This window comes from Typopeltis vanoorti, chromosome 4 (genome assembly GCF_054136105.1).
Source record: "Typopeltis vanoorti isolate ZY-2024b chromosome 4, IOZ_Tvanoo_1.0, whole genome shotgun sequence".
Taxonomy (NCBI): domain Eukaryota; kingdom Metazoa; phylum Arthropoda; class Arachnida; order Uropygi; family Thelyphonidae; genus Typopeltis; species Typopeltis vanoorti.
This window is the reverse complement of record NC_143552.1, coordinates 113,100,547-113,122,410: the sequence shown is the minus strand read 5'-3', so window position 1 is coordinate 113,122,410 and position 21,864 is coordinate 113,100,547. Positions and strand designations below refer to the sequence as shown.

Below are 21,864 nucleotides of genomic sequence, written 5' to 3'. Positions count from 1 at the left end.
ATAGTTCGGTTTAAGTGTTTTGTCAAAAAAAAAAAAAAAACGTACTGGATATACGATTGGCTAATTTAGATTATCCTGAAATAGACTTAACAGTTTTTTCCTATCACGCGATGGAACGAATTTGAGTGGCTTTCCCATACAAACGATGCGTTACCAAACCAATAGCTAACTACGGACATGTCACTCGATAAAACAGTCTTTAACGAATGATTAGTCCCATTACACAATTACACAAATTGTATAATGGGACACAATTTGTGTCTCTGTAATTCTGGATTAATAATATCAAGCTGGTTAACAATGCTAATTGCATTTTGAGCTATCCTTCACGGCACAATATTTAAAAAAAAATGTATCGAATAATTTAGCTAATGTATACTATAAATCAAAACGTGTAAATTAGAAGAGATTACCGAATTCCTGAATAATATGAAGGGAGTAGTAAATACTTAAGAAAATATTTTCCAAAAAGTTCGAAAAAGATGATGCAAATTCTCATGAAATAAAATTAATTGTGTCTTAGAAAACAAAATCTTGCAAAAATTTCAAACTGAAATGAGAATTTAAGTTCACACACCTAAGCCGATAAGATAAAAAAATAAGTAATAAGATATTAAAGGTAAAAAATATCACAAACACAAACCGAAAGCATTTTAATCTACTAGAATGTTTTGGGTTTATCTTTGGCAAGCAGAATTTTCTACATTTGTTTAAAGATGTGGTCGAAACGTTATGCAACAGAATTCTAACCTTATTACAAGCTGAAAATAAATAAATAAACAGAAACTAACTCATCTTATGCAACAGCTATTACTAAATATCTAAAAACCACAGATAAGAATATTGATTAAAGATAACTCCACACCTAATCCACTTATATAAAGTAGCTCCTATAATCCGATAAACTGGAGTGATTTTGAATCGTGTTGATAAAATATTTCAAATACATGCAGTAAAGTCGCCTTTAAATCAATCATGACATTGGTCAGTAAGACTCTAAAAGACACCCACCCTATTGAAAAATACGTGCAAAGTCATACGTGGTAGACAACGGTAGTAGCATTGTCTATCACGTATGACTCAACAACGAACACTACCGTTTCATAAGGATAGGACTCGCAAAACATGCTCCTACTAAAGACCACAAAATGGACTGGAAGCTACATTTCATTTTATACGAGTGTTTCCAAAGAATCTATAGAGATTATCCTATTGCATGGTATATGGAATCAACAATAAAGATTCAACTACAAGATTTGGAAGATCTAATAAAAACTATTCAAGTTAGTAGGCTTGTGGTATGAATAATATTATTGCAAACCACAGCAATCAAACAGCGGGAATAGATTTCATTTATGATATTTATTTATCAAGAATTATCAAACATATTAAACGTTTGTGCCGTAAGAAAAAAATGTAGAAACGTGTTTGTGTGTTATATTGATTTTGTATGTATGTTTTTTGGATAACCCTGTCCCGAAGTCATAATAAACAAATGGTATAACCTTTTGACTTACAGTTAGGTGTTAATTTTTTGAATGGGCAACGTTGAATTTTCGCAACAGACAAAGGAAATTTGAAATAATGTGAAAAAAGGGATTTTCACGGACTTTTTAGCACTACTAAACCATAACAGGAAACGTTAATGAAATATATATACATTTCTTTTAAATTTCCATACTTCTGTCAAATTCATTATTATTATTTCAGGGAATATAAACTACCAGATATGGATGGATTTCCAATGGAATTTTATATTATTTGCCCTCAGTTCGTTGTCAAGACTATTTAATAGGATTCTCCAGTTAGATATACGGACTTCGACCAAAAGAGAAGAACTGATCGCTTTAAATCTTGAAAATGGTGGGGAAGTTGTCTCTGTTGATAAGTGGAAACTTTTATTATCCTGTTCAGCTGTGTCTAAAATACTTACTAAATCGTTACTGAACAGGCTAAACTTAATTCATAACCATAATACACTCCAAAAAACACGTATAATACCACACCGTGATCATGTTGATATTCTGAGAATAACACGATCTCTCCTCATTCGAGGCCAGTGTAACCCGTTATTGTCGATCCACATTAATGAACATCTATCTAACCCCACAGTTTTGCTAAAAGGAGGTAACATAATGACGTCATCGCTTTCCTATTAATATTCATATCAATATTATTCTTAATTCGCTCTTAATATTTCATATTGAGATCTTTGCTTGAATGATGGTGTATATAAATAGAAATTAAAGGAATGGCCTTTCCAGGCTTTAGATCGTTCAGCGCCGCTGCACCATCGTCGCTAGATATTATCGTACTGACGGATAATGAACCTTCTGCTTTCAGTGTAGTGTGGGTAGGTCGTCATCAGATCGCAAGTATTTAGGAAGTTAACAAACTTCACCTGAATTAACAGAAGAAATTCAACCATCTTGTTCGATATTTGCATTTATTGTAGCTGTTTGGTTGGCCGAATGGTTAATGTACCTGCTTTACAACCAACAGCTTTGGATTCGAATCCCACAAATGGCCCTTTACTGGAGGCCTGAAAAAAAAAAGGTAGGACAGCATTACTTAAATTTTTGGGACTGCTGAATCCTACTTAAAAATATTTATTTTTTGCAGAACTCCTATAAAAATTTTCATTAAAAATTATCGATAGATTCCAGACTGTATAAAAATGTAACTATTTTTTTCTAAAAAAAATAAGAATAAAATGCTAAGTGTCCAGAGTATTAATGTATTATATGTTTACATTTTTTTGTGGACATGAGACTATTGAAACGTATTAGCTCCAGGAATGAACTTGGCTGTTTATAGATGTAGAAACAAAATCCCAGGCTTTATATTTTGAGACAAAGCATGGAATTTGTTACTGCTATGAAGTACATATCATTTCTAGAAATATGAATGAATCGAAATAACTAGTGCTACTTTCTAAACTCTTCCAAAACAGCATCAAAAGCAATTATTTCTATAATAATAATAAGCCTTTTCATACTTCTTATTCCATAATCTAACTTTATTTCTTTTTCAATTTATTTCCATACTTCTGTCAGATTCATTAGATAACTGTTAATTCACGAAATAAAAAAAAAGATGGAAATAACAATCAAAAACGTTATAAATTACATCAGTCAATTAATATTTACACTAACGATAAGAAATAATAAAGGCAAAACAAAATCAAAAATCAATAAACCAGGTAGAAATAGGGATAGTCTTCAGCACAAAATAGATATCTAGCAGATGAATATGAAGATGATTGCACTTATAATCACTTTGATATTTATCTACAAGAGATTAGTTTTGATTTTGACATTTTGTTTCACTTCTGTTTGGTTAGCGAAAAGCAGTTTTATATTAACCGTATTTACCAGATTGCAATTCTGTTAAGATAATGTATATCTTCCAAATTACAAACGTACTGGCGAATTTATGTTTGATAGACTTACAACTTCGTTAGCACTCTGGATTTGTGTATATTCTGCTTCTTCTGATTTACTTCAACAACTGCCATTCTATTCAAGAGCTAATATTAATTTTGATTGGCTCCAACGGGTAAAATCTTTATTAGAGCTTTTCAACTCACAGTGAGTTAGCCTCTCATGCAGAGGTGGCAGGAGTTTTCTTCCGAAAACAGGCAAGAATTTATGACTTGTAAATTTAAAATGAAGAATACTTGATACAAACTCTCGAAGAGAGAGAGAGAGAGAAAGAGAGAGAGAGAGAAGGGGATAATTTTTTCCATACAACAGTGAAGGAATATTTTCTCCTAATCATTTGTCTCCTCATACTTAATCATATGTTTCTTCTTCCTATATTTTTCTTAAGTACTTCTACCAGCTCCAAGAAGTGTCTTTCTTGTTGAATCATTATAACAATCGTTCTTTCCTCTATTTTTATCTTTTCTGAGTCTGCCTTATTTATACTTCTCAAAAGGCTCCATATATCTTGATTTCTGTCATGCTGACAATGACAATTTATCCAAACACAGCACTATGACCTGTAGAACAAGTTGTGCAACTCGCCTCTGGATAAAACCTCTTTCCATTTGTTCCATATTTTCGTGTCATACGTGTTATCAGACCGGCTTTACTTCTTTGGCCGACGAAACAAACTGTAATTTTTCTTTCTTTCTTTCTTTCTTTCTTTCTTTTTTTTTTTTTTTTTTTGAGCGAAAGTTTTCGAAAGCCTTCCGTCTTAATCTCAAAGTTGTGCTAATCTTGTAAAAGTGAACTGTATGAAATATCAACTCGAGATCAGTAACTCATGGCCGCTCTTTCACAACGAACTAGCACGCATAAAACAATTTATAATTCTCAAACCTTTGATTTTAAAAATCGATTTTTAAAACTTTTATGACATTTAAAATAGTCTACTAACTGAACGTGGGTCAGTCACTCATGTATAGGGAGTTGTTTTTAATGCGTGTAACTGGAAACTCTGACCTTATGACCTCACCTGCTTCCGCACAGTCTTACACAACAAAAAATAAGGGTTAAGTGAAGAATTGGGGGGGGGGGTGCATTAAATAATTGCGCGTTTCTTTCTGGAAGTTTGTCTGATTTCCGGAAGGGAAAACCCTGCAATTGCCGTATAACCGGAACTTTCCAAGCGAATCTCACTGCCGCGTGGTCGCGCAAGTGGGATTCCGACGTGCCGCATAACTTTAGGTAAGTAGAGTGAAGCTGTTGTTGTCGAAAAACTTAAAGAGAATTTCTGAAAAATGAACTAAAGAAATTAAACTAAACATGATTTTTCAGTTAGCTATTACGTGAACTATGGTTGGCTCAACTAGGACCTACTTATAAGCTTTTATTATTTTTAGAGCCTAATTGCTTCCAAAAGAGAAACTTTCCAACTATAATAATAATGTTTTTTTTTTTTAATTTTATATGAAAGTAAATATCCGAAAACACCTATATAAGTGAAGTCTGAGACTACAATATAGGAGAGAGAGAAAGATGAATTTTTGATCTTTCAAACCGATACTAAATGGGTATGAAGTACAAGTTTGAAATACTGCTATTCAATACAGGTTTATTGAATAGTAGTATTCCCTAATTAAATATTAGTTTAATTTTATAACGTAAAATTGTATGACAAAGTAAAAAAATATATCAGTCTGAGGTGGTTTCCTATGAAAGTATGCAAATTACAAAAACAACAACAAAAAAAACCTTCCCAAGGAAAGAGAATCGCTGAATGATCAGGAATTCTATTGGCGGGAAATAAAATACATTCATAATTAAGCTTTGGGTTTAATCTAAGTCAGAATACTCAAAATTGGTATAATTTCGGATCAGATTCGCTGAAAATGCGGAAGTTTTGATTTCAGATATTAATGGGTAGTTAAGTTTGACATCAAACTAAAAGCATAACATTGAATGGAATGCACAACTTTACCAAAGTGTCTCTACTAAGTCGTATAGGAACTAGTCCTTAACCTGCTCTAAAATACATCTATTTTTATTTATTTATTTTATTTTTACAATTTCTGAAACTAAGATTTGGAAGTAATAGCAGCGCACAGAAAATGTAAACCGATTTTTACAGAAAATTTACCAACATTTATTTGTTATTTAAAACATCATGATTTTATTATTATAAAGAAAAATATAATACCAGTCGTATTTAAGATATTAATTAAATATTAATTAACTTTTTATTAGTTTACTGAATCCGAATTCAATATATTATATTAAGCCATTTATCTGAATATAACTTACATTAAGTCCCAAAGCCAATGCATAACGTGGAATAAAAGCGGAGGGAAACATTTTACCAAGCTGATTATTGAGACCTTTAAGAACAAGTAGCGTCAAGGGATGCTACAGAAGTAGTTCATCAGTCACGTCATGCTGTTTGCTGTAAAGCCAAAATACAGGAATGACCTGCAAATCATTGGCATTGAACTGAGGAGACTGCAAACTGTGTATTACATTTATGAACTGAATGGCACTCCACTGAGGGAGCGAATGAATTTAGATGCGATAACTTACACGGGGTTGAAGTTCAAGGAACGCATTCAAAAAAGTGATCAAGATAACGAAAAGTATTACTACACAAAGTTTAATAAATACGGACTACTGTCGGATTTGGTCGTTTTGGATTTCGCATATAGAAGGAAGTGGTGGAGAAGATGCAAAGGCAGATATCTCGAGAAAATTTCTGTTGTCTGAAATGTTAGATGTGATAAATGATTGTATACTGCAAATTTTTAAAATAAACTAAAAAAAACAGAGATAAAACATAAATATATAAGTTAGTGGCATGTCTTATAGGATGGGTGTGGCAATTTTTTTAACCAGTGATAGAAGGAGGAAAATGGGGTGGTGGAAAATTCTTAGATGTTGAGCAAGAATGTGGTCAGCAAGCGAACAGATTCTTTTCATGAACAGCGGTAAATGAATGACATATGTCGCTAAAGGAAGTAGTGGGTGAGGTGACGGTGACGGTCACACATGGCTGTTGTGTGAACCAGAGTGACCTTCTCGCAATGAATTTGGAGTCTGTAAGATGCTTTTCCATAAATTGTACAGTTGATTAGTGTGTATAAAGGTGCCATCAACTTTTCCAAAATTCAGAAAAGTAACCTCAGAAGGATTATCTTCTTCTCTGCTTTCTTACTGATCCGTGTTTAAGGGCGTTATATCTTAACTCCTTGTCCAATGTTATCTTGATGGGTTGCTAAGTGTCAAAGAACTTCAGACCCCTCTCCCTACAACTGTTTGTCTCTTTACTTCATTTAAAATTATGTAAATATATATAAAGTTATTCCTTTAACCTTTATATGTAAAAAATAAATTTTAAATATAAAATAAAAAACAAAAAATCTCCTATTCCACTCATTTGTACTAACACACTATAGATTTGCAATCTTTAGTAGGTGAGAGTCACATAAAATATATAAATATTGCTTAAATAAAAAAAAAACATTAAGTAGCAGTAGAAGTATATGTTTAAAATGATGAAAATTTCAAGACAATACCGTTATCTGCAGAAGGAGAATTGCGCTAATGTTTTTATCGTATTCATTCCATGTCAGAGAACGTTTTACTCATAGCTGAATAAATACAAACATGTGCATCAAGGCGATGGATAAATAACCAAAAACAGTTGTAAAAAAAACGGTGTCATTCTGTTAGCTTTCATTTATGTAAAGTTCAACTTATGATCCCTATGACATCCATATAACTATCAAGTTCACCCGGAAACTTGGTTCCTTCTTTTTCTTTTTTTATCATCCATTCATCCCAGCTATTCTTTGCACGCATACACATACATATACAAACACATAGCCCGAAGTAAACTTCACAGTAGAACATGCTGAGGAAAGCTGTTGGAGAAACTTGATATATGATCATCCTTATCTGAAAAGCTGGGAGTGTGCTATTTTCGGTATACACTTCCGGAATCGAGGTTGAACTCTGTTACATGGCAACTGCTCTTGGGAAGAAGCTTCGTTAAAAAATAATAAAAAGAAAAAAAAATAGAAAAAGAAACAAAAAAACGGAAGATTTCATTTTCAAAATTATAAATTAAAAAGAATTTAATTAAACATAATGCCCTAAAATTCATTTAAAAGGTCAGTTTTTAATACTACGTTTAATAGTAATCTCGTATTACTATTAATTAGCCCTGTTACAGCTGCTTTTCATTAACAGAATTCAATAGAGTATTGGGCTACATAAATGAATGGAATCTGCCCAATTATACTAATCATTCTCTAGCCCGGTTTTTCTTAAAACATTTAAAAAGAATTATGGTTATAAATTGCTATTATATTTTATTTATAAAAATTAAATAAATTGATTGGTTTTGTTTTAGTTTGGTTTACAACTGTGGGATTTTACAAATACTATTTTAAATAAATAAAGAAAAAGGAAAAAGATGGCCGGAAGTTCTTTATATGAATGCCGCTTGGGATATTATATTTTAATTAAGGTTTTGGGAAAGCATGCAAAGAAAAGCTAGACATGCGCTCCGGCTATTGTGTTATGGTACAATCAAAATTGTTTCCTGGTACTCAAAGCAAAGAGTCTTAAAGGCTCCTGTATACACTGCTTTACAATAGCGAAGAACGCTATTGGTCAATTAAAGCATCAACTGCGCAGTGGCCTTCAGAAACTGGTGGAACTAAGAGGCAGTTGTGAAACATTACGAAAAAAAAAAGAAATCCTTCTAAGATATCTTATCAGGTATTGCCTAAAATGTAAAACACGAACCGAAACTCTGATGGACAACTACTGCTATTATTTCCAGTGCTGTCAACGATAAAGAATCCGTCATTACAACCTATGATTAGCATACGTTATATCCATGTAGAAAGATGACACTCCTATATTTCTTGCTGCGTTTGATGAAGTGAGCAGCTAGTTCATTGCGAGGTTCATAACTATAGATCTTACGTATTGATGACGAAACTCTGTTGATAAGTCACCCTGGTATTATATATGAAATTAATGTAGTTAATTAATTATCGTGAAATTTTCGAGATTTTTTATTTATTTAAAAAATTTTCAATATTAATTCATAATATTTAAAACACCAATTTATGTTTTAAATATAACCACTTTAAATTTAAACATAACACCTTATCCTTACATTGGGAGAGATTATTCAACCCCTGGGAGGGTAATGGATGGCAATGCTGTAGCCAATGAAGTTCTAACTGAGGCTCGGCTATTGCTGTTACCCTCCTGCCATGATCAGAGCTTTAACTGCTCAATAACACCTTATCCCTACACTGTCCTCTACAGATAACGGGGAAGATGAAAAGCATTCTTGCTTCGCCCCTTTAAGCCAGTCCTTATCCTTATATAAGGACTATAAAATTTCGTAAATAAATAAATATTTTGTTTTGATGAAATGAGTCATATCATCTCCATACATCTACTGTCATTTTATTCACCCCAGCAAAAAAAAAAAAGCAGTGGGTTCGCTTTGTAAGTATAAGGAAGATTCATCTTTGCTAATACTTGCAACATTTTCCTTGCGCCCAACAAACAGCCTTCATTAGCTGAAACTCTAATTAAAAATAAAATTGGATTAACTGCATAAAAGTATAAAAGATTAATGAAGGACTTTGTAATTTTTAATACAAAAGTGCAACACAAAATGCATTTTTTTTTGTTCGAATTTCAGATCCATGAAAGCGTTCTGCATTGTGTCATGAAAATTATGTTTAAACAGAACACTAATACAAAAATAAAAGTCTGTTAAAAGAAACTGCTTCAATTAACATTCAAGGCAGGGAGAGATACTACCCTAGGAGGGTAATGGATGGCAGTGCTGTAGCTAATAAAGTTCTAACTGAGGCTTGGCTATTGCTGTTACCCTCCTGCCATGATCAGAGCTTTAATTTAATAGCTCAATAACACCTTATCCCTACACTGTCCTCTACAGATAACGGGGAAGATGAAAAGCATTCTTGCTTCGCCCCTTTAAGCCAGTCCTTATAAGGACATTCAAGGCACTTACACAGGCCCGGCTCGAGGCAGGGGCGGAATGGGCGATTGCCGCAGGCGGAAAAATAAAAGTGCGAAAAACTTACAAAGAGTTTATCTTACAATTATATACTGGAGGCAGAAACAATTTTAAAAAAAATAATAATTAAATTGGATATATCATATATTTCAAAAATATTAAATTTATATATACATATTTACTAAGATAATTATATTTTATTCTAATTATATAAGCTCCAAATAATTATTTTTATTTTGATAATACCTGGGACAGAAACATTTAGATCCAATTTCATTGAGAAAATTTAATTCTCTTATAAATAGAATATTTTTATTTAAGAAACAAAATTAATCGGAAATTTTTATTTAGTAATTTAAAATTTTAATATAAAATTTGATATATTCATAAATAATATAAATGTGAAACCGAAGGGAGAAAAAAAAAAATCTTGCACACACTCAAAAACTTGCTCGGGCCGGCGCTGCACTTACATGACTCGAATTTTTTTCCCTCCCTGAATTCTTTGTCTCAGATTTTACGTGGAATGTGAGCTGACGATTATTCTAGCAGTTCATATACTGTAAGTTATTAAACTAAAAATTAATTATATAAAGTTTTCTGTAGTTAAACAAGGACCATTGTAAAATATCTTACACAACAGCATATAACTGGTTTTTTTTTTTAAGGGATGTGCTAATAATATGTAATTCTTAAAATACATATGTTTATCTTAAAAATTAAAATCTCTCGCTCTGCACTTATTTATTCTTTTTTTTTTTCTGGGGGGGGGAGTTAGATCTGATCTTTTCTTTTAGTAAACTAAAGGTTAAATTTGGTTTTTGTTGTGTTTATTTCTATTATTTTCTTCTCGAACACAGAATAATATAATTCCGCTCGAAAATATAATGAATTTCAATGTCTGTGAGACTACTACCCTCCTTATTCCAAACCTAACTTGAAAAAAAGCAACAGTTTGCTCTCTAGAGCAGGTTTCTTGAATTATTTAACCTTTAGCCTACCCACAGTATTTATCTACTATATCGGTTTACAACTTTTCGTACATGGGATTTACATTAAAAAAAAGTTTACTGAATATCTTGTTATACGTTGACTCTTGAGCAATAAAATACGTGTTCTAGTTTTTGCTATGATATAATTATGGGACAATCATTTCAGCGTTCTTCACACATGTATATACTATTTCAATAGATAATTTTTTACATCTTGTTTGGTTAATATGAAGTTATTGGGCTATGTCTGTTAACTGCATGCGGGAAGAGAAACCTGTATTTTCGGGAGTAAAGAAAAAAAAGTCCTATTTTGTATGATTTTTGGGAGTTAAGAAAAAAAATGTACTATTTTGTATTTTATGAGTAAAGAAAAAAAAATGTCCTATTTTGTATATAGCCAACAAATTGCCTTCACTTCTAAAATTCTTGCAAACGTTCATTGCGTCCCCAACCTTGCTCTAATTCATGATAATTATAGTTATTTCTGAAAGGTGTTTTGTAAAATTTTTTATTATTATATATTAATTAATAAATAGCTCTTATACTTTTTATTTTCTTATACATTTATTATTAAATCATATTAAATCATAAAGAATTTTAAAATAAATACTTAATTTTTATAACATTTTATAAAATGAGCTTATTTTGCATAACGTTTCATAAGTATTATAAAATAGCAAATGTAAATTAAGTAGAATTTTAATTTACGAAACATATTAATGCTTATAAAATATTAGACGAAAAAATATTGTTGTGAATTGTTCATAATATGTCAAACTACTCTTGCTTTTTTTAAAGGTCACAAGTAATTTTTATCCCTTTTCTAAGCATAAAAATATAAATAAATAAATAAAATAAAAATAAAATCAGAAAAGCTTTGAGATCAAATAATCTAATCTTCATATGTATTAAAGCATATTTAACAATTTTATTGTGTTAATTTTTTTTATAAATTAATACAATTTATAAAAAATACAATATAATTAATACAATTTTTATAAATTGTATTAATTTATAAAAATTAATACAATTTATAAATTGTATTAATTTTTATAAATATTTATTTATAAATATAAATAAATATTTATTTATATTTATAAATAAATATAAATAAATAAGCATTAGAAAATCTCTTAATTTTAACACTCTTTTAACCAAACTTCTTGGAAATCGTTAGGCGACCAGTCTGCACTTTTCAAAACTAAGTTGTATGTTAATTCTCAAAGCGTGCTGGATAAGAGGTGATATTTTCTTATCCTAGCTAGTATTTATCTCCACGTGCTCATGTACTTCTACACTCAAACTGGTTTGTAACAAATCTGAATTAATGACAACCTGCAACAAAGGCTTAAGATACGTATACATTTGATATAATTATGCAAACTTTGATCTGCCTATCTGTACATTAAAATTATAAAAAATATTCGAAATTTAGAAAAAAAAATCAAAATTATTAACATTTATATTTAAATTTTTAGAACATACCTTTTATTTATTAATATAATTTTACTAAGTTATACTCTTTGAGTGATATACATAGATTTTTTTACATGTAGAATCAGAAAGGTAATTGCAATATATATAACGTTTTATTATATATATATATATATATATATATATATATATATATATATATATATATATATATATATATATATATATTATATTATTATGTTTTATTTTATAAATAAAATATAAATAAATATAAAAAGAATTATTTAATAAATCTGAATTCTTTAACATTATATTTTATTGTTCAATAATTATTTATTAAATCAAATCGAAATATAACATTGTAAATTATTGTTTTATTTTAATGAATATGAACTTAAAAAAAACAACCTAATCAAACTTTTTTAGATATATAATTTCAGATATTATTCAAATTAAGTGGATATTGAATCCAATGTCATTTCAAAGCCGAATAGAGAAACTACAAGAGTTTGAGAGAAACTGCAAGAGTTTCATGCCGAATATAGATAGAAACTATAAAAGTTTCGGCGGATCCAAGCTTAAGCAAACCTTCCATGACAGGGGCAACTCGGCATGAAACTCTTGCAGTTTCTCTATTCGGCTTTGAAATAATGTTGGATTCAATATCCACTTAATTTGAATAATTTTGCATCGCCGAAGTGAAGCCTTTTGGCTCTTTATTTCAGATATTTTTGGATATGACTGAAGCACACTCGCCTACATTATTCTTTTAAAATGCTCTATTCGACTGACGTACATGGAAGAGAATGTGATAGGACGATGAAAACATTTAGTCAAGTTTATGATCGTTACGGTAATTAAGGTTTTTTTTGTTGTTGTTTTATTTTATTTGGGTAGGGTTCGTAGAATCCATGTCATAAAGTGTCATAGAGCAGATGGCGTTCTGCTGAAAGCTGTTTGCTAAAGCTGGGGAAAGAAAAATCGATGGTTCAGTCCTAGCCTTCAATAAAATATATCAAGGACAGGGATCTAAGCGTACCGCTCAGGTAGTGTACACACACCCCATTATTATAATATTTGAGGATCAGTATGGTAAGAAAAAAAAAACTTTTCTCGTTTAAGAAATTGATGTTATTTCAATTTGTACATGAAATTAAGTACAGTAATGTAAATATGACATACATATGTACAAAATACAGGATTTTAATAATTTAGAAGTTTTTTTTTCTATTGAAAAAACATCTCGAAATTCAATAGTTTATGTTTCTATTGCTTATAAGATGCATTTTCAAACTAATAATTAATGAAGAGGAAAGTTCCAAAATTTGGCAAGAGTATGTGGCCAAAAAGGCATATAGATTTTATGTTCTGCACCTTCACATCATACGAAAGAAGAAAAAAAATTCCTTTGGGCATACGATGTTCATAAAAACATTTTATGTTAACTTATGATATGACAATACATGATAACATATAATATACGTAATTGCTAACATAAACTTTATTAGCTCTAAAGTCTACTAAAATAATAAATGTTGAAATACATATACACCTTTAAAACAGTAAAATAATAAATTTATAAAAATCATTTTATCTCTAAATGCAAAAATTTATGTGTAACTTATAAGTAAATTTTAAGTTTAGAGTTAAATATGACTTTGATTTAAAACTTTTTTTTTAGTTCTGAATTTACATATTAAGTTTACATTTTTAGAAGGTTACAATTTAAATGTAGACTTTAAAGTAAATGAAGTTGTATGTTAAAATCATTGCACCATAATGTACATCAAAGGTGGTTAAGTTCGCAGTCTGTTTTCTGTTGAGGCGACAACAGATAATACCACAGCATTAAGGTTGCTGGGAGAACCTTAGAGATGAGCAATACCCAAGAAATTTCTGAACCTTAAGGTAAATTATGAACTGTAAGACAGCTTATGGTTTAAATTTGCTACACTTATTGCGTAATATCTTCGATGTCAGCTAAAAATTTCTATTTTTTTGTCTAGAATAATTAGTATTATAGTGAATTCTCGTAGGCGACGTTTTTTAAAAAATGAAAATAAACTCCACTATATTCGTATTTACTTCATACAGACTATAGCAACGAATATAGCACACAAGTTGTTCCCGCATTTGTAACCTTATTAAAAGATATAGAAGCAACACAGTACTTCAGAAAAGAATATTAAGTTAATTCATTTGTTTCCTGAACACAATGGACGGCTCGTCTGTTCAATTTAGCAAAGCTTTAATTTCCCCAAGAGCGTGCCCTTTCGCATCCCAATGGATTTATTACTGAAAACAGATCCCTGAATAACTCCTGTCACGTTCAACAGTATAAGTCTATTAGAGTAAAAAAAAAATAACTTCCACTTTGTAATTTCATGTGGACAGCTATTGAATGAGTTGAAGTTTTGCTGGAAGTAAATAACTATTAATGAGAGCGATCTTCATGGGAACAATGCTGTTGAGAAAAGTATTTGGATTGTGTCCACTGGTCTCAGGTGTCAAGACAGAATGTAGCCAGTGTAACTCAGGAATGTAACTTATTCATTACACCAGAATAAAATTTTGGTATTTGCATGATACTTAGTAATTTACAGCTTTTTAATATCTTAAACCGAAAACTTAATTTAGTTGAACATTTTTATGTAGTTCTTACCCACGAAAAGGTTGTAATCCTACAGTAAATTAGTACCATGGATAAGAAACGGTTTTTATTATTTTTATTTTTTGAGTAATCCGGAATATCTACTCTAGAGATTGAACATGAAACGTTTCGAGCCACTTCAGGTCGAATAAGCAGAGGCAGTGGGTCATTAGGGTGGAAGATAAATTTCATCAGAGGGATGATCAGACGAAACAGCAAGTCGGAAGGCAGCACGCTAATCACTCAAACCAATCATGCTCAACTTAATACCTAAGTTTTTTCCCGTTTAAGTTTATACTTTTGGACAATAAACCCATTCTGCTACTTTTTATAAAGATGTTTATGTTTAGTTAGTGTTCAATATCTAGGATGTAACTCACCTCTGCAGATCTCTAATATCGCCTGCATTTGATGAATTCTTCTTAGGTGATTTTTATTTGCTTCAAGTGCCTGAATATTAGAAATTCTCTGAAAATATTTGAATTACAAGTGATGACAACAACATTAAGTTGATGAGAAGAGGAAGAAATATCTTGTTTGCATCATTTGTCAGGAATTCGAATAATCCCTGCAAAATGATTAATATAATTCTTTGTGATAAACTCTATAAAAAGGATATAAAGTAATGATGTAGAGTTCATACGTTTCTGATAAGGAACTAAGGCTGTAGCTTAACGTAGATACCATAAACATAGAATTATGTGTCCGCAACTCCAATTAAACTTAATTGTAGCTGTAAGAAACAAGATATGGATTGTTATCACTGGTGTAATAAGCTACTCAGTGTTACCCTTATCACTGTTACTCTCTTTTCGAAATCCATTTTATTGCTTTCTTTCTTTGATATTTTTTCATTATCTGTTTTAGAAGGCTTGATTTTCCGTCCCAAACAATAAAGCTTTTTTTTTTTTTTTTTTTTTTTTTGAGGGAAGGTTGGATTTTATTGTTTTGTTTTCTCTTTGGGCTGGTTACTGTATAAATTCCTCTGATCTAACGCGTCCAAATAAATAATTATTAATTATTTAATTAATCAAACCAAATAATTATTTTTTTTTACTGGAATAAAGATATTCATTCCCTATTCCACTCAAAACCCCAGGCGACATTCCAAAACTTGATTTTCCGACAAGTATGGCAAAGCAATCCAAGGAAAAATCCAACATCGCAAGTAGCTTAAAATCGGCACTCCGGCTTTGTATACACCTTACTTTACACAGATGTGTATGGCCGATAAAAAAAAAGACTATCAGCAAAGAGAAATCCGCTTCCCAACGACAACATGCAAGAAATCTTCCAGTTGCTCAAATAGCAATATAGTCTTTGTCCAACAAACCCACTGGATGCAACTTCTGTCGATCTGTATTACCCCCCCCCCTCCTTTTCACCCTTTCTGGATAGTTCTATTGTAATATTACACCAAGACAAAACTGAACTTCTGGCATTATTCTTCTCTTCCAACTCCTACACAGGAGTTGGAAGACCAAGTCAAAGTATTCTCCCCCCATCCCCTCCTCTCCCCCGAACAGCTTACTGCATGCCTTTTTTGTCTTTTATCAGAAAAAAATATCGGGGGAGACCTGAATAAATAACGTCTTCTAGTACTGAGGGTATTCACTCAATCGCACTTACTCGTAAAATTTGGAGAAAAACATCAACATTCAACTTCATCACCTGGAAGCTCACCAGTTAATCAGACCAGTATATACAGGGTGTTCGGGATAAATTTGACAGTTTCGTAAGGAAAAAGAAAATCTTCTTTGTATCTATTAAATTTAATGAATTGACAAAAAAACATTACAGGCAGAGTTAATTACAATACTATCAACAAGATTTACTCAAAATAACCACCATTAGCATCGATCACAGCTTCAATTCTGCTTCGGAACCTCGAACAAGCTGATGCTACAGTCTCCCTGGGAAGGGCCGCAAAAACTGTTTTAATTTTATCCATTAACTGGGCTTTTGTATTACTGGAAGTGCGATTGGTGTCTTTTTCAACTGCGCCCCACACAAAATAATCCATGGGGTTAAGGTCTGGGGAGTTTGGAGGCCAAACATTTGGACTGGTGAAGTCGTAGAAATTTTCAGACAACCATTTTTGACTTTTCCCAGAGGTGTGGCAAGGGGCCGAATCCTGCTGCCATACATACGGCCTACCATTGGCTACCCTTGTTATCCAGGGCTTGACTACAGTTAGCAACTCCACGAACAAAGCCCGAATTCCAATGCCAGGGTTCTTCAACACCTGTTCCTGCAGATTTGCGAGGAATTCTGCTGTACGAACGCAATCAGATCGTCTGCTAGGGATCTTTCTTCTTGCTACATCCTCGTAGTCACCATTGCAAGTCTCTAGTTCATGCCTGATTGTTTTTACTGTATTCAGGGAGCATTGGGCAGCAGTCGTAATATCCTTATTTTGATGGCGGGCACGAATCATCATGATACAAGTTATTCTCTTCCATGATTCAGGTGGGTTCCAGCTATCCATCCTTTCTGACATCTTGTATATGAATGAAGAAGGGTCCAAACTTTTAAATGAAGAGAAGTGTGTGTTAATACATGTAACTTACGGAAAAATATAATTAATTATAAATATGTCAAATTTATCCCGAACACCCTGTATATATATATATATATATATATATATATATATATATATATATATATATATATATATATATATATATATATATATATATATATATATATATATATTCTGTTGTATAATATTTATATATTAACGAAATAAGCATTTTTCAAAATTTTTTTATTAAAAATTCCTTATTAATGAATTTTAGTGATTATAATTTTATGTATGCATATAAACTGTTTTGTACTTTTAACAAAGTAAAATTTTTCGGAAAAATAAGTTTCATGGAAACTTATTTTATGGGGGCGCTGAAAAAAGTTTTGCACAAGGGCGCCTCCTACCCACGGCGCAGCACTGCAGCCTCCATACTGTTTTATCCAAGGAATGTGATATCCAACTATTCAAACATAATCAGCAGGTCACTTAGCCATACGCAATAGTGAATAATTACATGTTTAGTATCCGCTTAAGTATGATAAATAAGTAAATCTTTAGTAAACGTTCTTCCCTGCCCCAGTTTTCCCATAAGTAAACCCTTCGCCCCCCACCCAAAAGCACCCTTAAATACAATAATTTATATATATATATATTATTAAAATAAACCCGGGTTTCCAATTTATTCTTCCCGCGTCAAAACACCTCCTCCCACGCTCCCTTCCCCCCTGCTATAAATAACCTTCAGCAGGAACATGGAATTTGAAAACGTCCTAGTATCAAAACAAGGTATGTACAAAATTTTTCCTCCTCTTTTATTCTGCTATAATTGTCTTCAATACTCACCCATAATATCCTAAAATATATATATACATTTTTTTTTTAGTAAAAATAGCCAATGTATTTAAAATAAGGGACACTCCTAAACAAAAACAGGCTATAATATCCGTAATAATAATAATAGTGTTTAAGAGGAGTAGCATGAGAATTTTACCAGAAACAATACCTAAATCTTTAGCTTTTGAACAGACTGATGCCTCATCATCCATGGAATTTTGGATCAAGCTTCTCTAAGAATAAATACTCGTTAAGCATATTAATAGTAGCAGTATTCAATACCTTATGAAAAGAAGTGATTAGAACATATTAGAACAACAGCTTAAAACCCGTTATATCCAGTGGTGAGCTATGGAAATTTTAACAAAGGGCTCGCATCGTCGAGCAAAACAAAACAAAACAAAACAAAAAAGCTAACTTAGCCCTTATAATATTTATATTGCGACTTTGTAGAGCTTCTGACAGATATGATAATTCCTGTAGGATATCAATGATTAATGCTAGATCTTTTAAAAATTCCAAATTGAGAAGCCAGTTTAAAAAGCCCTTATATTTATCGTTCGATGCAAAATGCTTGCATAAAGCTGGGTAATTTCTCCATACAGCAAGAGCTGTTCTCAAACTGCAAGCTGCCCATCGTGGTCCAAACACACGGCCGATCTTTAAAATTTCGATACCAAGGTCTTTTGCAATCGTATTTAATTCTCGTTAATTTTTTGGTGATTGATGATAAAAAGCATATAATTTATCCATAAATATTTCAAATTGATTTATTTCTTTAATTTTTTTTTATCGAATCGTCTAATGCTAATTGTAAACGATAAGCTACGCAATGCCAAATCACAACGTTGGGAAATTTTTGTAGAAGTTTGATTGCAACACCTGATTTGTTTCCTAACATTACACTAGCTCCATCAGAACAAAATGCAATGAAATGATTTTTTATATAGTTATCAGAAAATCCATATGAATTTAAAGTAGCAATTATAGTAGCATGTATACATTCTGTGGTGGTATTTTCTAGTTCTACAAAATTATTAAACAAGAAGAACAAGGGGCTCGCAACGTTGAGAAAAATTTAACAAAGGGTTCGCACGAGCCCCTTATAGCTCACCACTGGTTATATCACTCAACGCACATTTGTTGAATGATTAACAGACACAAATGGAAAACACTGAGGATTCTGGATTGATATAGAAATAAATATGGTACATGATTTTTATCAGTCAGTGGGAAACCACCACTCCGCTTGCTTGAAGGATTGAAACAATACAGTGCTTAGTCTTTAGGGCTTCCAAATTGTCTGCTGTTTAGCCCACCCATCGTCAGTGAACTGAAAGTTCCCAGCATTTGCTGGGGATGTATCCGTTTTATTTTCTATATACATATAATAAAATAGTTCCGTTTTAGATGAATATGAAATAATGTGTAAATATATATACATTGCACGCTTCGATGTAATGTGTTTATACACGCATACACTCTTTTATATATGAATAAATTTTCATGTCTTTTATTTCCTTGGAGTAGATAATACTCTTTTAATTAAGAAATAGCTATACAGCCAGTCTCCAGCCCTCACTATCATTGATGTTGAATGTATTTCCTACGGACTACTAGCTAAGAAGCGATGTTCCTAATAATATGTTATTAGGAAATGGGGAAATGCGTAAATAGGGAAAATGGAAACATCACGTCTCACGTATTTAAGAATGAGCCATAGTGTCGCCCGGTTCTTCAAATGAATTTTTATTAAACTTCAAGGACAATGGATTAATTGCAGATATTAAAATCCACAAAAATAATGAGCTCAATTATTCCTCTTGCTTCTATATTAAACCATGTGCCTCTCTTCTCCTTTTTCTACTGAACTACAATTAAAGAATTGGCTGAGCTATACAAGGACAAGCAAGATCAGGCTGATTGACCTCGCTATCAAATGAAGCAAAAAAAGAAAAAAAATATATAGTATGCCTGATTTCTAAGATGAGGTTACAAACAGCGTGAAAAATAAAACATTATTTTGTATTCGTCTCAAATTTTTCTGGAAGTAAGTGTGAATAAGTCAAAACGATTTCATAGATTTTGCTAAAATATAATAGTCCCATTAATTAAAAAAATGTTGTAGGCTTCTATATATATCTTATTTTAGTATTTATTTCTGATATCTCCCAAAAAATGTTAATTAGGACCATCAAATTATCCGTATAACCAGGGCTCCATTTCAAAAATAATCGGAAGACGTTTATGGAATAATGGGACAAATACAACGCACAGTACAAATCTGAATGTCGGCGCAAACGACAACCACCAAACGATCTGATTAAAAACTTTTGGAATATGATGGTTACAATGCTGTCAGAAATCTAAAAAGCTATATTCTATGAGTATAAAATTATTTTAAAAAGTAATAAAAACGACATACTGTATTATTATTATTATTATTATTATTATTATTATTATTATTATTATTATTATTATCACATGACACCTCCAAGGAGTCGAAGGACTCATCATGGGAGGGTACTTTGCTCCAAATGTACACAACTCACCATCTCTCCCAACTTAATTCTCCAAAGACACTATTACCATCGACATACAATGCCATCAACCACCAACAGCCTTTTTGTCTGTAAATTGCGTGTGTTCTCATGGCCAGTTTGCCTGTATGGGAGAAGAAAAATCCGAGTTTCCGGGAAAAAAACTCGCTTCCTCCATATGAGATCGGCTAACTCACCTTCATTTGAAAAAAGCCCATATAAAGATTCCTATTGTCACGACGAGAATCGAGCCTGGATCTTTTTTGCATCAACGGGAAATTGCGCCCATAGCAATTTCCCGTTGATGATATTGCGTTATGAAAAAAATAAAAAGGTGAGCTATAATAACATGGCTACCGAGTAATAGCCGTGTAATTATATTATTTTTTTTATGCCAGTGTCACAATTAACATTGAAATAGGCTTACTGGCCTGGCTTCTTTAACATAGCTTAGGAACCTTTTAAAAATTCGATATGATCTAAAAATAAATTGGAGGAAATCTAAAATCCATAGTAAGGATCAAGAGAGATACTGCATCCTTGATGTGTGTTTAGACATTCCGAAATGTGATTTCAAAAGGGATAAGATATAAAAATATATTCGTTACACTTGTATAATTAGTTTTCGTGTCAGATTATATAGTTTGAATGGTTCATATTTTGTTTATCTTTTGATGAACAAAATGTGAAAACTTCCGTTGTCAATGGTAGAGGCATTTCTAGCACTGATTAAAAAAGAAATAAACATTATTTCTTTTTTATATCTATACTGTATAAATTTTCTCTTTAGAATAAGCTTCTTTTTGTTATAAATTTAGAACATGTTTCGTACAATGTAAGGAGCTGATAATAATAGATATAAGAACTTTATATTTAACCTTAATTTAACTGTTAATGAAAGAAAACGAAATAAGACGATATTTTCATAATATCTGAGCCTCTGTACCTTATGTGGTTTCGACTTAGCCGTTTGGTTGAAGATCTGGGTTCGAATCCTGTCTAATACGAGAAGAACTTTTATCAGGGCTTTTCAAAGTAGGCCTAGCCTGTCTCATGTGTATATACGGAAGCGTTATCCCTCCTCGTGGAAAATGATGTTTTTCATCCCGCAGTCAGGCAAACCGATCAGGAGAACACACACACACACACACACACACACACACACCTTCATATCTTTTAACGACCACCCATTCAGATTTGAGATCTATGAAAATACTCATAATTCTTTGATCATTTGATCTTTAGAAATACATTCATCCTCCACTACCATCCATGCTTTCCCTGATTCTGAGCATCAGATCATTCTCTCTCTCTCTCTCTCTCTCTCTAATTCCATATTATTGACTTTTCAAATCATTCGTACCTATCAAAGCCATGAACTGTTTTTTCACTTCAATT

The 21,864-nt window shown here is 31.7% G+C and overlaps 1 protein-coding gene across 4 annotated transcripts in view; it reads right to left on the bottom strand.

Annotated features, from left to right (window-relative positions):
• The window catches only part of ATP8B (ATPase phospholipid transporting 8B), a 155,135-nt gene that overhangs the window by 75,481 nt on the left and 57,790 nt on the right, over positions 1 to 21,864 (bottom strand). Inside the window, exon 1 of one of the 4 annotated variants that reach the window (XM_090391976.1) lies at positions 14,946 to 14,962. The exons of the other annotated variants lie outside the window; for them this stretch is intronic. The gene's annotated coding sequence lies outside the window, so the exon portion shown is untranslated. Of the gene's footprint in view, positions 1 to 14,945; positions 14,963 to 21,864 lie in introns of those variants that run through there. 4 annotated transcript variants of the gene reach the window in all.